This window comes from Melozone crissalis, unplaced genomic scaffold (assembly GCF_028551555.1).
Source record: "Melozone crissalis strain CALT ecotype California unplaced genomic scaffold, PUWL_Pcris_2 ptg000066l_1, whole genome shotgun sequence".
Classification (NCBI taxonomy): domain Eukaryota; kingdom Metazoa; phylum Chordata; class Aves; order Passeriformes; family Passerellidae; genus Melozone; species Melozone crissalis.
The window spans coordinates 4799772-4820379 of NW_026535844.1; the positions used below are offsets into that span (position 1 = coordinate 4799772).

Here is a 20608-nt window from a genome sequence, read left to right on the forward strand (position 1 = left end):
GGGAGAAGCCGAGCCCCAGCGCCAGGAAGACGAAGCCCAAGACGAAGCCCCCGATGCCCGTCAGCATCTTGCTGCGGGCGGCGTCCGGCAGCATCTCTGGGGGGTCCGCAGGGCTCAGCAGCCCCAAAACCTCTCACCGACACCCCGAGCCCCTCCCAGCGCCCTCCCTGTGGCCCCCAGCCCAGCCAGGACCCCCTGAAACCTCCCCCCAATCCCTTTTTGGCCTGGCCAGGAGCCACCAAAGCCCCTCCCGTCCCTCTCAGCGTCTCACAGCCCCCTCCCAGGTGCCCCCAGCGCCCCAGGACCCCCAAAGCCTCTCGCAGTCCCTTGGCAGCCCCAGCAGGACTCAGCCAGAGCCCTCCCAGGCTGTGCCCAGCACAACCGAGCTCATGGCGAGCCCCGCTTTGCCATCGCCGATCTCCTTCCAGCCCCTCCGGGCTCACTGCAATCCCTGCCAGTCACACCCAGCAGCCCCAAACTCCCTCCCAGTCACACCCAGCACCCCCAAACTCCCTCCCAGTGCCCACCAGGACCCCCCCATCCCCATCCCATCCTCCCCAGCATCCCCCAAACCCCCTCCCAGCCCTTGCCCAGCCCCCAGCCCCTCTCCCAGCTCCAGCCCGGCTCTCTCCAGCTCCCTCCCAGTGGCTCCCAGCACAGCCCAGTGGCTCTGCCAGCGCCCCCAGGGGCTCCCCCGTACCCCAGTGCCGCCTCAGGGGCTGTTCCAGGTTGACGTGCTCCACCTGGCAGCTGTAGCTGAGCCTGCGCCGGGACGGGTTTTCCAGCAGCACCAGCAGCTGGTAGGTCCAGTCCCCGTTGGGGACCACGTCGGTGGCCACCACGTGCTCCGAGAGCTCCTGCTGGCCCTGGAACCACCTCACCTGGATGGCAGCAGGGTAGAAATCCATCACGGAGCAGAGCAGGCGGCCGGGGCCGGGCTGGGAGCTCGAGGGGGGCACCAGCGAGATGGACACGCTGGGGGGCACCAGCGATATGGACACGCTGGGGGGCACTGGGAGAGAGAGAGAGCGGGGACACAGTGGGATCAGCTGGGGGGCACTGGGAGAGAGAAGGGAGGGCTGGGCTGGGCTGGAGAGGGACTGGGAATGGACTGGGGGCAACTGGGAATAGACTGGGAATTGACTTGGGGAGCAGGGATGAGACTGGGAAGGACTGGGAGGGGCTGTGGTGGCACTGGGAGGAACGGGGAATGAAGTGCGCGGCACTGGGCGGCAGCGTCCAGCGCGGGGCACTCGGCACTGGGGATCTACCAAGGAACAGATGAGTCATCAGCGGTACGCAATCTCATTGGCTGAGAATCGTCAGCTTAATGCGTCGCTGAAATGGACGCGGGAGTGTGGAGAGTTTTGTCAAAGAGTGGCTTGAGGAGAGGGCACACAGCCGAATCAATTTGGTAAAAATGTCCTAACTAGGGCAGAGGCCCTTTTTTGCAGGCAGGGTGTCTGTTGGGAATTTAGCTGACTAGAGAATGGAAAAGTACAAGGCCGTGGCTAATTCCAAGTCCTGCACCTACAAGATAGCGTGTCCTTGGGCCTAGCTGAGTATGATAACGAGTGTACAGAGAGACGTAAGAAATAGAGAACGTAGGCCCAAAGGAATGAGGAAGAGTTGATGGTATAGTTTAACCAAAAGATCACTTGGCTTATGAATATTCATAAGCTTATTACCTGCTGTATAAGTGTCTGATGCTTTCTTCAATAAATGGGACCTGTTGATGACCATCTGGTGTCCTGGTCTCCCTCCTTTGACACGGGAGGGAGCACTGGGGGGCACTGGGAGGGAATGGGGGGAACAGAAGGCCCCGGGGATGGGCACAAGGAGGGCTGAGGGCTCTGGGGCGATTCTTGGGGAGGTTTTGAGGGGCTCCAGTGTCATTGGGAGGGCAGGGCCCGAGGGGACACGCTCTGCCCCACGCTCACCTCGGCGCTCCACAGTGATCGGGGTGTAATAGTCATAGTTGTGCCAGCACCTGTCCACGTGAGCCCACATGAACTCCATTATAGCCGGGTCGCTGTTCTACTTCTTGATATTCTTCTCCCCTAAGGGGGTGAACCCCACAAAGTGCCCAACGTCGCTGTCGAACGTCAGGAACTGCTCCCGGTTGTAGATGAACCTCACCACCAACCTCACCTTCTCAGTGTCGTTAATGAAGAGACAATCGGCCTTATGCATCCACTGGAACACCCCTGTGAGTGCATCACACAGCTCAGAGATGTGCCCCCCTCAGCACCCCCAAGCAGCACCCCCAGAGCTCCGGGGCCCACCCCGGATCCCCACTCCGCACCCCCTGTGCCCCACGGCCGCCACGGGACGCTCCTGCCCCCCCTGCCGCTTCCTCTTTGCCGCCCTTCCCCCATTTCCCCTTCCACATCCTCTCCCCTCCGACATCCAGCCATTCCCAAATCACTTTTATGGCCTCATTTCCCCACAAATCGCCCAATCTCCGGCCACCTCGGGCTCAGTTTTGGGGTCATCCCGTCCCCTTTTCCCCCCTTCTTCACCCTCTCCCACCCCTCCCTCCCCTCCCCCCACCCCTCCTCCCACCCCGCTCTCCCTTTGGGGGTCCCCTCCTCCTCCCCCTCCATTCCGGGCTCCCCCCTTCCCCCCTTTTCCCCCTTCTCCCCCCCTGTCCCAGTGCCTCCCGCCCCCCGCTCACCCGAGAGCTCCGCGCCCGCACCCGGGGGGGCTCCCAGCACCACCAGTGCCACCAGCAGGGCCCCAGCCGCCGCCCCTCGCTCCATGGCCGGGGCCGGGCAGGGAGCAGCAGCCCCAAAGCAGCCGCGCTGCGCTGGGAGCGCCAGTCCGGAGCAGGGCGGGCTCGGCAGCGCCGCGCGCTCTCATTGGCTGCCGCCGCTTCTGGGCAGCGATGGGCCACGGGCTCTGCCCGGCAACTGATGAGGCAATACAACGCCCCGAGCTCTCATTGGCTAAGCCGCCGCCTGCCTGCGCTGCCATTAGCTGAGGCCTTTCCGGGACGCTGCAGCCCCGGGCTGGGGGTTTTTTCGGGAGGGGGAACCTTGAGGCGCTGGGCAGGTGAGGGCGGGGATGGAGAGGCGCGGGCTGTGCTGGACCAGCCAATCAAAGCCGCTCATTTCACATTTAACCCCGATTTTTGGGTTACTGAGCTCGTTCAGGATTTTCTGTTGGGATCCCTTGGTCCCGCTGTCCTGGTTTGAAAAGGAAGTGCGTTTTTTGGGATGCTGTGGTCAAACCAATCAGTACTCAGATTTTAATATTGGCACCTGGTGTGGCCCCTGAGGACATGGATTCACCTCTGAGCACACAGGGGGTTAAAAGCAGAGAACTCCCAGGGGAAGCTCTCTTGGTTCCTGTGGGTGAAAGGTTCAGAGCTGCCCTGCCCGGCTGCGGGCTGGGTGCAGGAGGGGAAGCCATGCAGCCGGGTGAGGGGAGCCGGGCTGTGGTAGATAGGGACAGGCGCTTCGGAAGATTACGCGATGTCACGGAAAGGCAGGACCCCCTGTTCCCTTAAGATAAGAGATTACCCTAGGAGTGTGGCCCCACTAACAGTAGTGCTAGTAACTTTCCATTCCTTACTAACCATAGATAATAAGGACAGACCCCTTTTGACGTAGAGAACCCCTTAGACTATAAAACCCCACGAGAAGAAGTAATAAACACCTTTGAACTGTCCACCACGTTGGTTTTAGCGTGTTCTTGGCCCGAGCGACCCTGGGGAGTGGGTCGCCGTGTCGTTTCCTCAGAACCAGGTCGCCTTGCCTCGCAGAAGGCAACAACTGGTGCCGAGACCCGGGAAAGCTGCAACACCCGGGGTTTGGGGATTCTCCTGGACAGAGGATGACGGCTGTGGCAGCAGGCCTGATCACAGCGGGAGGGACGCCTCCGGACCAGTGTGGACCATGGAAGCCATAGCAAAGGTCGTAACAGAAATGCATGCACAATGGGGTATAGAATGTAAACTTAGAGATTTACCTCTCGCATTGTCGAGACTGATTAAGCTTGGGGCTATAGAAAGCCCTGTGGACGTCCTACATTCGGACGTGTGGGATAATTGTACAAAAGCTCTGGCGGAGGACACTATGTCCTCGGGCTCAGGGAAAACCCTAAAATCGTGGGGCAGAGTTGTCCAGGCTCTGCAAAAAGCTCGACAAGAGCAAGAAACCTGGACAGCCGCCTGAACTTGTTTATTAGCCGTGCCGCAGTTGGGGGTGGGCGCGGCGACACAAACCGCGGAGGGTTTTGATCCGGACGGGTGCGGAGGCGCGAACGCCAGATCCCCCTCAGCGAGCGGACTCACCATCGGAGGAGGGGGAACACACGTGGGCGTTCTGGCGGGGGCTCGCAGAGGAGGCGCGGAACGCGGCCGGATTGTCGGACCCCGTAGGGATCGATAAGAACACCCCCCCATCATATGCGTTTGAAAATGGCGCCGTACCGCGTGGTCAGGGCGGAAAGGAGGAGGCAGGGGGCGGAGATGCAGTCAGGCTGCTTAACAAAGCATGCGCAGGCGAGCGGGGAGATGGGGTGGCCCCCGCGGAGGCGCGTAAGACCAATCAAAGCCTTCTATTCAAATTAAGTCCTTATAGGGCAAGGACCTCCCCCAGCAGGAGGCGGGGAGACCCCAGGGGGAGGGAACGGCCCGACCCCCGCAGGAAGGGGCGGGGTCGGAGCCCGAGGAAAAGGCAGAGCAGCCCGGAAGCATCTAGTTACTCGACTTCCAGCTCGGACTCGGACTCGAGCTCTGAGCTCGAGAGCGGATCGGAGGGTTCCGACTCAGATTCTAGCTTTAACAGAGAGAGAGCAGTGGCATGTAAGGTTACTAGCCACAGCTCTCCCGCTTGAGTGAAGGGGTTACCAGAGAAAGACCGAACCCTGCTTACAAACTGGCGGAAAATAAAAATGACTTGCGCGGAATGGGCTCCGTCTGCCACACTGGTGTTCCCGGTCCGTGTGGGGGGGGGAAGGCGGAAACCAAAGGACTTATTCACCAGTCAATCCGAAAGATGTGCAGGCAATTGTTAAAGCGATTGCGGATAAGGGAATTATTCTGCCATGGTTTGCACACTCATTGACGGCCTCTTTGGTGGGGACGATATGCTTCCCTTTGATATTAAGCAGATGTGTAGAATGATATTTGATGGTGCAGGGATGATCGTTTTTAAACAAGAATGGGAGGATAATTGCATGAAACAGCTAGCCCTGGTAACAGGGGCAGACCATCCACTGCACGGCTCCAGCATACAGAGGCTAATGGGCACAGACCCCACTATGATCACCCCCCAGCAACAGGCTGAGGGCTTGCGGGCCCATGAGGTTATGACAACAACCCGTGCTGCCCGAGAAGCCATCCGTAATGCTTCCAAAGTGGTAGCCAGACCATCGCCATGGTCTTCCATAAAACAGGGTGAGAGTGAGAGCTTCACTCAGTTTGTGGACAGGCTTCAGGCCGCATTAGATTCCTCTGCGTTACCCTCAGAGGCGAAGGGTCCCGTGCTGGCAGAGTGCCTACGCCAGCAATGCAACTCAGCCACCAAGGACATTTTAAGGTCACTGCCACAGGGGTCTAATTTAGCTGCCATGATCGGGCACGTTGCAAAGGAGGAGCATCTAGCTCCCATCCAAGCAGCAGTTCACACTGCAATAACCAGTGTGATGGCGTGCCTTAAGTGTGGCCAGGCAGGCCACTTGGCAGTAAACTGCCCCCAGCCAAGGCACCTATCAGCAGCTGCTTCACCACGCCAAGGGGGGGGTAGGGGACCGTGTTGGGTGTGTGGAAGGAAGGGGCATTTATCTAAAGGAATGCAGATCCAGGCCCCAGGGAAACGGGAGAGGGAGGGGGCAGCCGGGCTGCATCCAGCCCCCTCCCACCTGGAATATGCAGCGGCCCACCTACAGCAATCCCCAGTGGGGCAGGGGACCCTCATACTCTATGCCCCCACAGGGAGCAGTCAACTTTGCATCCCCCCCAGCAATACAATGGCAGAGTTGTGCAGCACCCTCAATACCCTCGCACCCCCCACCGCCACAAGCCGTGCCGGTGGCACAGGAACAGCAGGGGACGCCCCAGAGCGGGATCCCTGGGTGGCCTTAGCCATGAAAATAGGGAAGGAGCCCCTGATGGTGTGGGGGATGTGCCGCCTTTACGGCAGCCAGGATCCCCACATCATAGGATTTCAGTTTTGGGCGGACACGGGATCAGACTGCATGATTTTTCCCCAAGCACATTGGCCCGGGCATTGGCAATTCAAAGAAGTCCCTCCAGTGAACGGAGCGGGAGGGCAGTCCCGGGCATGGAAAAGCACCCAGCTGGTGGATATAACACTTCACACAAAAAAGGGACCAGAACAGACAGTAGCAATCTACCCCTATATTTTGCAGAATTCTCCACCCCTGTTAGGAAGGGACGTCCTTGCCATGCTCGGATTTCAGATTACAAATTTATCATGAGGGCCACTGCCATACACCCCCCGCTGCCAATCAAATTGACTTGGAAATCATCAGACCCTGTATGGGTTGAGCAGTGGCCCCTGACAGAGCCTCGAGCGGCAGCCTTGCTGGAACTGGTCGACCGCGAACTGCAAAAGGGTGACATAGAACCCTCCACCAGCCTATGGAACACCCCTGTATTTGTGATCCCCAAAAGGTCCAGAGAAGGCTATCGTCTCGTCCATGACCTGAGAGAGGTGAACAAGACGATCCGACCCATGGGTCCAGTCCAGACACTGCTACCCACGAACTCAGCCATCCCCGCAGGGCAGCCATGCGCAGTGCTGGATATCAAGGACTGTTTCTTTTCAATACCCCTGCACCCTGAGGACAGAGAACAATTCGCCTTTTCCGTGGCGTTTCGAAACGGCAAGCGGCCCAACCTTCGCTTCCAATGGAGAGTACTTCCACAAGGCCTTGTCGACAGCCCGACCATATGCCAAATCACCGTGGACAAAGCACTGATGCCGGTCCGTCACTCCTACCCCACCGCAACCATCATCCAGTACATGGACGACATCCTGGTCGCAGCACCATCGACAAGCCAAGTGGATCACCTGGTGTCCACAATCACGGAGACCCTTCAGGCCAACGGCTTCGAGACTGCGAGCGCAAAGATCAAGAGAGGACCCTGCGTGACCTTCCTGGGAGTGGGGATCACACGTTCCTACGTGACACCCCCCGAGATGAAGGTCAACCGAGACGTCAAGACGCTCCACAACGTGCAACGCCTGGTGGGATCGCTGCAGTGGCTTCGCAACATTGTCCTGATTCCTCCCGAGGTCATGGACCCTCTATATGACCTCCTGAAAGGAAAGCACCCCTGGGAACCCAAGGAGCTGACGCCGCAAGCAACGAGCTCCCTCGACTTCATCGAGAGCCAGATGTCCACTGGCACGCTTGCCAGGTGGAACCCAGCCATGCCACTGGAGCTGTATGTCCACTTTACACCGAAGGGGGGAGTGGGAGCACTGGTCCAAGGACCTTCCGAAAATGCCCGAGCAATCCAATGGGTGGTCCTCAGAAGACCCGCTCGTGCATTTTCCCCGGGAATCGAATGCATCGCTAACCTCATCATGAAAGGCAGGAGACTCGCCTTGAAACACCTAGGGACCGAGCCGACAAGCATCCACCTTCCGTTTCGCAAGCAGCCGACCATGGAGTCAGCCACAATATCGGAGTACCTGGCCCTTGTTCTCTCCGGCTTCGGAGGAGAAATCTCCTACTCCTCCAGACCACCCTGGACTCAGCTGCTGACCATTGTCGACATGGACATGCCACCGAAGGTCAAGGACAGACCGCAGCCAGGACCAACGGTCTTCACAGACGCTTCCTCCACGACTTCAACTGCAACAGCAGCGTGGCAGGCAGGAGAGCAATGGCACTGCGTCAAAGCGTGTGACCCCACACTGTCAGTGCAACAACTGGAGGCAGCAGCAGTGGTATTGGCATGCGGACTCTTCCAAGACGAACACCTCAACATCGTAACGGACTCTATATTCGTGGCAAGGCTCTGCCTAGCCATGGCAGGACCGGGTGTGTCGAACTCAGCAGCAGCCCTAATGCTGGAAGAAGCACTCTCCTCGCGACAGGGCACCGTGTCAGTCATCCACATCAACAGCCATGACCCAGTCAAAGGTTACTTCCAGATCGGCAACGACAAAGCGGACGCCGCAGCAAAAGGCGTTTGGACCTTGCAAAGAGCTCATCAACTGCATGAGTCGCTCCACATCGGAGCCAAAGCACTGGCGAAAAGATGCAAAATCTTGACAGCAGACGCAAAACATGTGGTAGCCACCTGCCCTCATTGCCAGACGTCACCCCTATGGACCTGCGGGGTCAACCCGAGAGGTCTCAAGCCCTCAGAAATCTGGCAGTCGGACTTCACCTGGAGTCAACTGCTGAAGCCTTGAGCATGGCTTGCAGTGACAGTGGACACTTATAGCGGAACGATCATAGCCACACAGTACCCCAAAACTAACTCCAAAGCCACAATTCAGCACTGGCTGACAACCATGGCTTGGCTTGGTATCCCCAAGCAGATCAAAACGGACAATGGCTCCAATTTCACCTCCAAACCAGTACAGGAATTCGCCTTGAAATGGGGCATCACCTTAGTGCAAGGCATCCCATATAACAGTACCGGGCAGGCCATAGTTGAGAGAGCAAATCAGACCCTGAAAACCAAGCTAGAAATATTGGCAAAAGCAGAGGGCTTTGCCAATGCCATTCCCCCAGGAGATCAGGCACGTATGCTGGCAACCGCTTTGCTGGCACTGAATCAATTCCCTAGGGAGATGAAACAAACAGTCCCGTCCAAAAACACTGGGCCACTCGAATGCTAGAAGAGGGCCCACAGGTGGTAATTAGAAACGAGTTAGGCGAGTGGGAACGGGGTTGGAGGCTGATGCTCATGGGGCGAGGGTACGCAGCTGTCAAAAAGGACGGCAAAATCAGGTGGTGTCCACTTAAGTCGATTAAACCGGACCTTCATAGCGAGCAGAATGAGACTGACGAGAATTGCGAGTTTTTGTTTACAGGACGTGCTCGTGGGACGTCCTCGTGACGCGTACATCCCCATTCCAGAGGAAAGTGACAAACCACCAAGCTGCCAGGCAGCGCCCAAGAGACCCGCACGGGTGAGACCCAAGCATCAACGATGTTTCTGTGTGATTTTGCTGTTGGGGCTTGTTGCCAGAGGGCAAGCCAGCCCAGACCACTACCCCCATCAGCCCTTCAGGTGAGTCATGCGACACCTTAGTAGTGCGAAAGTGCTCAAAGAAATCACCACACCAAACACCCCATCCTTCGTGCTCCACATCACCGACCTGTTTCCAGGACAACCAAAGGTAGACCCCCATTCCCCACACGCCACACACTCGTACCTATCCTACTGGCGCCCAGCTTCAAACCCTGGGAAAAGCTACTGCAATCAGCCAGGGTGGGGATATTGTGGGCACTGGGGCTGCGAAACCATAGTTACAGATGCCAGACCGTCGGGGCCTGGGTGGGATCCACAAGAGCCAGACAAATTCTTACAGTTCACCTGGGCACCCATCGGTTGCAAAATACCCTTCTTCTTTCATGGAAACTTCCATCGAAACCGAAATAAAATCCCTAGATTCTGGGCATGCACTGATTACAACATGACGGTCTTGCAGCCAGATCACCCTAGCTGGGCCACAGGCAGAACATGGACAGTGGTCCTTCAAGGGCCAAAAGAGAGGGTGAACGTGCGAATTATCAGGCTCCAACCGTCGGCACCCCGAGCAGTCGGACCCAACAAAGCGATTAAAAGCATGCCAAAAGGGAGAAACGTAACCTACCCCAAAACCTTACCCACAGGGGTCAGCAATGTCCCAACCGGTCGAGCGGAGACCTTTCGGATGAGCCACTTAACCGAGTCAGACTCAGACCCAATCCTTCGTATGTTAGAAGCTACCTTTGTATCCCTGAACGAATCCAACCCTAACCTAACCGAGTCCTGCTGGCTTTGTTACGATGTCAAACCCCCCTTTTACGAAGGAGTCGCTCTAAACACTCCCTTCAGTTATTCCTCAGCCGACGCCCCTCACCAGTGCAGATGGGATACCCCTCGCAAAGGAATCACCCTGAGTCAAGTCACAGGCCGCGGCAGATGCTTTGGCAATGCAACCATAGCTAGGCGGAAAGGCAATGTCTGCACCAAAGTTGTCAAGCCTAACAGGAAAACCAATAAGTGGGTAGTCCCATCCGCATCTGGGATGTGGGTTTGCCAGCGATCTAGAGTAAGTCCTTGTGTGTTCCTTCCCAAATTCAATGACTCTAACGACTTCTGTATCCAAGTTCTGATTGTTCCTAGGGTCCTGTACCACTCAGATGAAGATGTGTACCATCTTCTTGAGGAACCCAGCCGGATCCACAAAAGAGAAATAATGACAGGTATAACTATCGCAATGCTGCTCGGCCTGGGAGCAGCCGGAACAGCCACGGGTGTCTCAGCCCTAGCGACCCAGCACCAAGGACTGTCCCAGCTGCAACAGACCATTGATGAGGACTTGCAAAGGATCGAGAAATCCATCTCCTTTCTAGAGAAGTCGGTCTCCTCACTCTCAGAAGTGGTCTTGCAGAACAGGCAAGGCCTGGACCTCCTGTTCATGCAGCAAGGGGGCCTGTGTGCCGCCTTGAAAGAGGAGTGTTGTTTCTATGCAGACCACACGGGAGTAGTGAGAGACTCCATGGCAGAACTCCGGAACCGACTGGCTCAGAGGCAGAAAGACAGGGAAGCCCAACAGGGCTGGTACGAGTCCTGGTTCAATCAATCACCTTGGCTAACCACTCTGATTTCTGCCCTGATAGGTCCATTGGCGATGCTGCTTCTGACAGTTACCTTCGGACCATGCCTGCTGAACAAACTGGTCTCGTTCGTTCAGAGCCGTCTGGAACGGACCAACATCCTGTACCTAGGCCGACAACAATTGCTGTGAATTCAACCAGGGAACACTGCCAGTCACAAGATTTTACGAACTTGTCTGGCCAAAGCTTACTCAGGTTTCCCAAGACCCCTTTCCCTTGTCAAGTTACAACCTTATACCACATTTTAGTACCTATGTATATGACTACCTCGTTCATTTGTGAAAAAGGGGGGGGAGATGTGGTAGATAGGGACAGGTGCTTCGGAAGATTACGCGATGTCACAGAAAGGCAGGACCCCCTGTTCCCCTAAGATAAGAGATTACCCTAGGAGTGTGGCCCCACTAACAGTAGTGCTAGTAACTTTCCATTCCTTACCCAGTAGTTTTCCATTCCTTACTAACCATAGATAATAAGGACAGACCCCTTTTGACGTAGAGAACCCCTTAGACTATAAAACCCCACGAGAAGAAGTAATAAACACCTTTGAACCGTCCACCACGTTGGTGTTAGCGTGTTCTTGGCCCGAGCGACCCTGGGGAGTGGGTCGCCGTGTCATTTCCTCAGAACCAGGTCGCCTTGCCTCGCAGAAGGCAACACCGGGCCTTGGACAGAGAAGGGAGCTGAAGGCCCCTGCAGGATGGAAGAGTGGAGGAGTACTGAGAGGCATCGGGCAGCGGCCACAGAGAGAGAGAGAGCCGGTGCCTGTGCCTGTGCCACCTTGAAATTTGCCATCTTGTGCTGGCAGCACAGCCGAGAAGGAGAAGGGGTGCAGAGAGAAGGTGCCCGGCAGGGCCAGCGTGGGAGTTCTGGGCAGGCAGAGCCCGAGATTTTAACCCTTTTCTTGGATGATGGAAACCTTACAAATGCTGATCCTCCTGGAGTTGAATGAGAAGAGAGATAGAGATGAGATAAGAGGAGATGGGTCACAAGAGAAGTTGAGAAGAATCTTAGGCGGGAGGAGATGATGGAGTGGCCTTTGGCTGGACCTTTCTTGTATAGCCATGGAGAGAACCATTTTTCCTGTGGCACAGAGACTGCATTTTGGGGGAGGCAATGGCTCGGAGCCAAGAGAGTGCAGGGATGTGATGTGAAAGAGTGGCATGAACAGAGATGGATGAGGAGGGTGGTGGTGCCCTCTGCCTTCAGTGAGGAAGAAGATCTTTGTTCTTGAGACCCCTCGGCCCCAGGGGGTGAATTTGGGAGGGACAGGTGTCCCAAAAGTGAGAGACTGTGCTCATTTTTGGAACAGGGCAAAGCATCCTTAAAAGGAGAACCCCAGAAGCAGCTCTGGCCCATGTGCAGTGGTGAGAGCACTGGGCATGGAAGGAAGATGTCACCATGGGAAATGATCTCTGGGTGGTGCCACGTGTGACACGGAAACACAAGAGGTTTCAACTGTGTTTCCTGGGGAAGCCTGTGGCACAAGAGGGACTCCTCTCTCCTTGATGAACTGAGAATTGATTATCTGAGGGATGGTGATGGGCTGACAGTTGGTGACCTGAGGGGTGGCAACTGAATTGCGAGTCCAAGGTTTTGCCTTACTGTGATGTATTGGGAATTTGGTTGGGGGAAGAGGAATGTTTGGAATGTTTTCATTCTTTCTGTGTGTTTCTTTTATATATTGTAAATTAATAAAGTTTTTTTTCTTTGTATTCCGAAGCTGGAGCCTGCTTCGCTCTGTTCCTGGTCACATCTCACAGTAAACACCAGGGAGAATGTATTTTCATGGGGGCAGTGGCATTGTGCCAGCATCAAACCGTGACACCAGGGAAAATGGCTGCTCGTGCCAGTCCATCCCCTTGCCCAGAAGGCACCCGCTTGTGTTTGGGCACGAGCTGCTGGCCACAGCCAGACGGGCAGCACCCGCAGCATTGGCCATCAGACGCTGGGCTGATGTTTTCATCCAGAGAGCAAGAAAAACAGCCAGAAGCACACACAAGGCAACTTGACAGCATCTCTATAAGAATGTCATTGTCCTGTGAATGTCAATAGTGGATGGTGGTTTTGTGCTGCAGATAATCACTTCCGAGCAAAAATCATTCCAGGAAGGGACAACAGCCTCTGCCTTCTGATGGATACCAAGGGTCTTGGTTTGGAAAGACAGGAGTCCAATAAGGAAGGCAGGGGCCTCCCCTGAAATAGACAATGTAAACCCGCCCCACCCCTCCGAATTGCTATAAATTTTAAATTAAGAGGCTCTCAGGCAAAAATATGGGAGCAGGAAATAACAGTTCTTTAATAGGGAAAAGAAAAAAAAGAAAAAAAGAAACAATGCAGTACACTAGAACAACACTGACAGAGTCAGAAGCCAACCAGACATCCTGTGGGGTGTTGGTGGCAGTCCAATTGGAAATGTGGCTGCAGTGCTCCTGGAGGGTCAGGTGTGGCTCTGTTCGAGCAAGGGGGTCCTGTAGAGAAGGATGTATTCTTCCTCTGAAGATCCAGTGGAAGAAGAGGCAGCTGCTGTTCCTCTGGGGAATCCAGTGGAGAAAGACATGCTGGTGTCTCAAAAATTTCTGGATTTTATCTGGGTAGGAACGCTTGGCTCCTCTTTCTGGGCAGAGCATCTCACAATGGGATGTTTTAGTTCTTATCAGTCATGCAGTGACATTCAGTAGTCTGTTATCAGCAGATGTCCCCTCCCGAATGAGTTGTGAATGTGGTCACTCAAAGAGAGAGAGAAGGCAAACTGCCCACTTGACAAAAGATAATCTGCCATACAGATGGTAATTGAAAACATCTTGCATTGCAATCTTCAACACTAGGATATTTTTTAAAGTAGGGAATGAGGTATTCACACCAGAAAGCAGCCACAGGACAGATAAATCTTTCAGAAAAAAGAATTTATTGCTCCATTATCAGAAGAAACTTTTTTCCGCCTTGCTTGGCTCTGAAGACTCCATTAGCATTCAAAGGAAGAAGTTGACACTGACCAGACAGAACCCTTTGTTTGAATAGAATTTATGCATCATGCATGAGATGTATGAATATGCAACAGGCTATTGCTTTTAAGGGTTAACCTCTTTACATGTGTGTCCTTGTTTGGGCTTATTTTGCCCAGAAAAAGGTACCCGGGACATCAGTAACTCTTTGTTCTTATTGCCTTGTATCGTCCTAAATCTCAGTTATTTGAATTTTAATTACTCTAATTATATTACTATTTTTATGACCACTTTGTTACTATTAAACTTTTAAAATTCTAAAACCAAGTGATTGGCGTTTTTCACAAGTACAACCTCCAGCTGAGGCAAGTGAATGGACTATAGCCAACAGAAACAATAAAGACTTGAAATTGGTCCTTGCGAGAGTCCATCTGAATTTTCCCTCATCTGCCTCATGATCTTCATTTGGGGACCGATGAAGAGAAGACCCCCTCCCGTCTGAAAATCTCTGGCTTTGTAGGAGAAAGTTAAACATGCCAATGGCCCCGAGACCTCAGAGCACAGTGCTAAGCCATTGTTTTCACAGGTGTTGTTTGCTGTATGCTACACTGAGACAATGAGAAGAAGAAGGGGCACCGTGCCCTTTTTGCAACAACAGCCTTGGGAGCTGTCCCACCTCTCAGCCTGGCTGGACTTCTCCTGAGTTTCAGGTGGTCCCCCCACAGAAGACCCTCACCTGTTTTACAACCACCGTGACAGACAGACTGGGATGTAAGGAGCCTCTCCATCAAGGACTGAGACATGGAACCCCCATGTGAAAAGGCCCCTCTGCTCCTTCCAAGGACTGGGACTGAAACCCCCAGCCCGGGGCAGGTGTGTGGGGGAGGCAAGCTGACCGAAGCGAGATGTTTGCCTGGCCCGCTGGACCAAGAAGACAATGGCTCTCGTTTACTGCCGAGAGCATGGACTACCTGTTACATCTATTCCATATTGTATCTGTTTCCCCCCCTCGCAATTTCCAATAGAGTTATCACAATAAAAACCTCTGAGTTAGCGAGAGACTTTGAGATCTCCCCGACGTAACAGGCGGATCCTCAACTGGACTGGACCAAAGGACTTCGTCTCTACGTTTAGTAGCTCTATCCCCCTCTTTCTCTCTCTCTCTCTCTTTTGTCTCTCTCTTCCTCTGTCTTTTTCTCTCCCTTAATCCCTCTATTGCATTTTGCTGTGGTCATTCAATAAAGGTGCATTTGTTTCGATTATCATTGCAAACCCCTTTGTACCGTGTCGGTTCTTTTTGCACCCTGAGATCAAATCCATGAACCATCACAAAACCCGTCCATGAGAACGGATCGTGACACCCCCCGAGGACCCCTCCCCAAATTACCCCCAAAGCCCCCCCAGCACCCCCAGACCCCACTAAAACCCCCTCAAGTTCCCCCCAGACGCTCCCCAAATCCCCCCCAAACATCCTGAAGACCCCTCCCCAAATTCCCCTCACGACCCCTCCAGGACCCCTCACCTGTCCCTGCGCCTCCTCAGCAGCTCCCGGAGCCCCCCGTCCTCTCCGAGCGCCTCCCCCGCTCTCTCCAGCGCCTCCCGCAGGACCCGCCCGAGCCCGGGGCGGCTCCCGGGGGTCCCTGAGGGGGTCCCGGGGGGGGGGGCCGGGGGGGAGGGGGCGCCCGCTCCATGCCCGGCCCCGGGGTCAGGGGGGGCTGTTTCCAGCTCAGCTCTGATTGGCTGGAGCGGCGGGGGGTGGGGGGGCGGGAAGGGCAGGAGTTGCTGAGGGGAGTTGGCCGGTGATTGGTTGCTTTCATTGAGGGCACGGTGATTGACAGTAGATGGGCGGGGGAGGCAGGCTTTGCCAAGGGGAGGCGTGGGGTGATTGGTTGGATAGAGGCAAAGAAGGTGGGAGTTGCACAGGGGAGACACCCGGTGATTGGTTGATTCAGCTCAAGAGAGGTGGGAATAGCTTAGGGGAGGCGTGCAGTGATTGGTTGGTTTGGGGCGGGGTGCGCTGTGATTCATTAATTTGGGAGATGAAGCGTGGTGATTGGATTGTTTGGAGCGGGGAACGTCGCTATTGGCTGGGAAATGCCCAGCACTTTTTAGGGAACACACCCAGTTTTTTGGGGAAAAACTCTTGGATTTTTAAGGAAAAATTCCCGTTTTTTGCAGCAGACACATTCCCAGATTTTTTGAACCCATGTGCCCCCAAATTACCCAAATAACCCCCAAATACTCGAAATAAACCCCAAAGAACCCCAAAAAACCCCAAAGAAATCAAGATAATCCCCAAAAAAACAAACAAAAAAGTCAACCTAAACCCAAAAATCCCCAAATGATTTCAAGTACACCTAACAAAACCCCATATACACCAACATAAACCCCAAGAACCCCAAATGATTCCAAATAAACCCACATGAACCCAAATAATCCCAAACAAACACAAATACTTCTAAATACACCCAAATAATTCCAAATGACACCAAATAAACAGAAATAAACCAAGTAAAAACCAATACAAACCCTAAATAGTCCATAAGTAACCCCAAAGAAACCCGAATAAAGCCCAGTTCCTCCCATCTTCACCCCAAAACAGATCCCCACCAATCAGAACGCGCAGCACTGATGACGATCCACTTGCTGGGCACAAACTCAGAGCACTGGCCCCGCTCAGCGATTTTCAGCCAATCAGCGCCCGGACCGACTCTGACTCATCGCTTGCCAGCCACACACCAAGGCAACTTGGTAAACACTGCGGTAAATACTCAGAGATCACGCGGGGTAATTTCCAGCCAATCAGAGCGTGTCTCGCTGATGACTCATCAGTTGCCAGGAGCGGATTTGGTGGGGGGGGGAAGGTGACCCTGGGGATGGGCTGGGGACTCCAAATTAATCCAAAACGGGCCGGGACCCCAAATCGGAGAAGGAGGGGCCTGAAGCCCCTAAAACCAAACATGGGGGAGGGGACTGGGGGAACGATCGGAAAGGGGAGAGTGGGGAAAAGAGGCGGGTGGGAGACCAAAACTGAGCTGGGAGGTGGATGGGACACCCCAAATTGAGCTGGGAGGGAGGTGGGACCCCCAAACAGGATGAAGCCAATTTTTCTCCTGGAATATTTAAAGTACTTTATGGATATGCAAAAAGTCTAGGAATATGCAACAGGCTGATGTAATGGGAGACAAAGACCATTGGGCGAAGTTTGTTATGGCCACCAAGACCCCCATTTATTTTCTGGGACACTCTTTAATTAATCTGGTTTTAATTACATCAGCCTATTGCATATTCATAGACCCTCACACATATCCATAAACTAATTTACATATTTTAGGAACTATTTTACATGGCCCATCCTTGGCAGTGTCTCCCCATTTCAGGAGCCTCCACTGAAATGGAAAATGTAAACCCCCTCCCTTTGATGATGATGATGATTATTATTAGTAGTAATAATAATAACAATAAACAACTATAAAAATAATAATTAATTTTGAAATTCAGGAGCTCTCAGGCAAAGATATGGGAGTAGAAATAACAGTTCTTTATTAGGAAAAATTAAAAATACAAATGCAGTAGCACAAACAAAAACAACAGTGACAGAGTGTCATGGTTTGACACTGGCATAATGCCAGTGCCCCCATGAAAATACCCTCTCCCTGGTTTCTACTGTGAGATGTGACCAGGAATAAGCAAAGTAGGCTCCCACTTAGAAATAAAGAAGAATTTATTAACTAAACTACAAGGGAAAAAAAAGAAACACACAAGGAAAATGAAAATTTCACAAATACATCTCCCCCTCCTCCCCACCAACTCTCCAATACAATACAATACATTCCCCAAATCACCAACTCTCGGTCCGGCACCACCCTTCAAACAATCAATCTTCAGTTCATCAAGAGGAGAGGAGTCCTTCTTGTGCCATGGTGACCTCTTCCTTTCATGTCCAGTGCTCTCACCACTGAAGACGGACCAGAGCTGCTTCCAGGGTCATCTTTTAAGGATGCCTTTTCCCATTCCAAAAAGGGCACAGTCTCTCCTTCGGGACACCTGCCCCTCCCAAATTATTCCCCCTGGGGCCGAGGGGCACCAACACTGAACCCTCTTGTTTCCAGGGCATTGTCCCCCCTGGATACAGTCTCTATCACAGGGAAACATGGTTCTGTCCATGGCTATACAAAAAGAGTCCAGTAAAGCAGCCACTCCATCATCTCTTCCACCCGAGTTCTTCTCTATTCTTTTCATATCTCTCCCTTGCTCAGACCTTCAACACTTGCTCAGTTCCCTCTTCATCTTCCACTCCATCTCCCCTCCAGGAAAGGTCAATGCTCTGCAATGTTTTCATTGTCCACAAAGGGGTTAAAAGCTCCTGCAAGCAGCCGGACAGGTGGGCAGGCTGTGCTGGCAACAAATGATATCAAATTTCAAGATAACAGTCCCTGGCACTGCTCTCTCTCTCTCTCTGTCTCTCTCTCTCTCTCTCTCCCCCTTCGTCTCTCTGAGCGGGGGGGGGGGGGGGGGGCCGGAAATACCTCTCGGTACTTCTTCCATTCTTCCACCCTTGGGCCAGGCCTACCTCTCATCTCTGTCCCAGGCCCGGCCACCTCACAGACGGGGGAAGAGATCCAAACCCTTTTCCCACCAGAAATCCAAAGAGAGCCTCCCAGGGGAGAGCTCTGCTTTAAACCCTTGTGTTCTCGGATCTAATGTCCCAGTGGCCAAACCAGGTGCCAATATTAAAATCTGAGCACCCATTGGTTTGACCACAACATCCTAGAAAACCTATTTCCCGTCAAATCACCACACAGAGTCAGAATACTCTGGGAATCCATGAAAAAGGTTGATCCTCTTGGAATCCAGTGGGAAAAGATTTATCCTCTAGGAATCCAGTGGGAAACGGTTGATCATCTGGGAATCCATTGGAAAAAAAGGTTGATCCATTGGGAATCCAGTGGGAAAAGCTTGATCCTCTAGGAATCCAGTAGAGAATGAGGCTGATCCTTTGGAAGCCAGTGAGAAAACAACTGATCCTCTGGGAATCCAGTGGGAAAAGATTTATCGTCTGGAAATACACTGGAAAAAAGGTTGATCCTTTGGGAATCCAGTGGGAGAAGATTTATCCTCCGGGGATCCAGTGGGAAAAGCTGAAATTTTGGGAATCCAGTAAGAAAAGGGCTGATCCTCTGGGAATCCATTTCTTACCCCCCAAAGACAAGGTAAAGGCAGAGCCGTGGAGTTTTTATAGGGTATTATTACAGCGTCCTGAGTGGGCCGCCATGGTGAGAGAGAGACGGTGAATCTTGTTTCTTGACCAGAAGGCTGGATTTATTGATATAGGATATATAATACATTATAACTATACTAAATAGAATAAAGAGAGCAGTTGCAGAGCTGCTGCCAGGCTAAGAATAGAAAGAAAGAATCTATAACAAAGTTGTGTCCAGGGACTCGGTCCCCAGCTTGTTCCTGTGATTGGCCTCCAATTATAAACATGTGCTTGTTTATAACATGAGACCAATCAGGTGCATCTTATTGCATTCCACAGCAGCTGATAACAATTGTTTACATTCTCTTCTGAGGCCTCTGCCTTCCAGAAGACGCAGAAATCTGAAAGAAAGGATTTCTGTGAAAAAATGTCTGCGACAGGGTATCCCACAGGTGGAGTTGGGGTTTGGGTCAGGGGAGGAGTTCTGAGAAACACAAGAAGGGTGAGATCAAATTCCTGCCTCTTAGCAACAGCAGCACTCCACATAGAACGCGTCCCCAAATTCTAAATACCCTCTAAAACAACTGAGAAATTATGGAACTTCAGATATATTCCATCAATTTCCTTCATTTAACCCAGTTTTGGGTGTTTTTAAAGGATGAAGGTGAAGCAGAGGAAAATTAAGGCCAAACCAAAAGGCGAAGCAGCCAGGTATGTTCTAAACATGGATCACAGGGAATGTGAGTGACCAGGGCTGTGCCCAAAGTGCCTCCTCCAGTGGGGGATGGAGCTGGAGCAGCGCACGAAGCTCTGCCCACACCCGGGGCACTCGCAGGGCTTCCCTTAGTGGTGCCTCCATTGGTGTTGGGTCAAGTGAGAGCTGCGGGAGAAACTCTTCCCACACTGGGGACACTCGTAGGGCCTCTCCCCAGTGTGGATGTGCCGGTGGATGATGAGGTGGGAGTTGTGCTTGAATCCCTTCCCGCAGTCGGGACATTGGAAGGGCCTCTCCTCTCTGTGAATCCGATAGTGCCGGATGAGATGGGAGCCGGTCTGAAACATCTTCCCGCACTTGGAACACTCGAAGGGCCTCTCCCCAGTGTGGATGCACCGGTGGGTGATGAGTTTGGAGTTCTCTTTGAATCCCTTCCCACAGTCGGGGCATTGGAAGGGCCTCTCCTCTGTGTGACTCTGATAGTGCCGGAGGAGATGGGTGCTCGTCATAAACCTCTTCCCTCACTTGGAACACTCACAGGGTCTCTACCAAGTGTGGGTTATCTGGTGCTTCATCAGGCTGGAGCTCTCTCCGAAGCACATCTCACACTCGGAACACTTGTACGGCCTTTCTCCAGTATGGGTCCTCAGGTGCCGGATCAGGTTGGAGCTCTGGTTGAAGCTCTTCCCACACTCCCCACACTCATAGGGCTTCTCCCCAGTGTGGATCCTCTGGTGCACAAGCAGGTGGGATCTCCGGCTGAAGCTCTTCCCACACTCCTCGCACGTATGGGGCTTCTCCCCATCATGGAGCTGCTCATGGAGCACCAGCCCCAAGCTCTGGCTCCGTCTCCGGCCGCCTTCCCGGCCCAGGCTGGCTCTTTCCCCCTCAGATCCCCGCCAGCTGCGTTTGCAGCCCCTCCTCGTG

The 20608-nt window shown here is 53.5% G+C and overlaps 1 pseudogene; it reads right to left on the reverse strand.

Moving 5' to 3' along the window:
• Nucleotides 1-20608, reverse strand: part of LOC128945560 (uncharacterized) — a 1627138-nt pseudogene that overhangs the window by 439401 nt on the left and 1167129 nt on the right.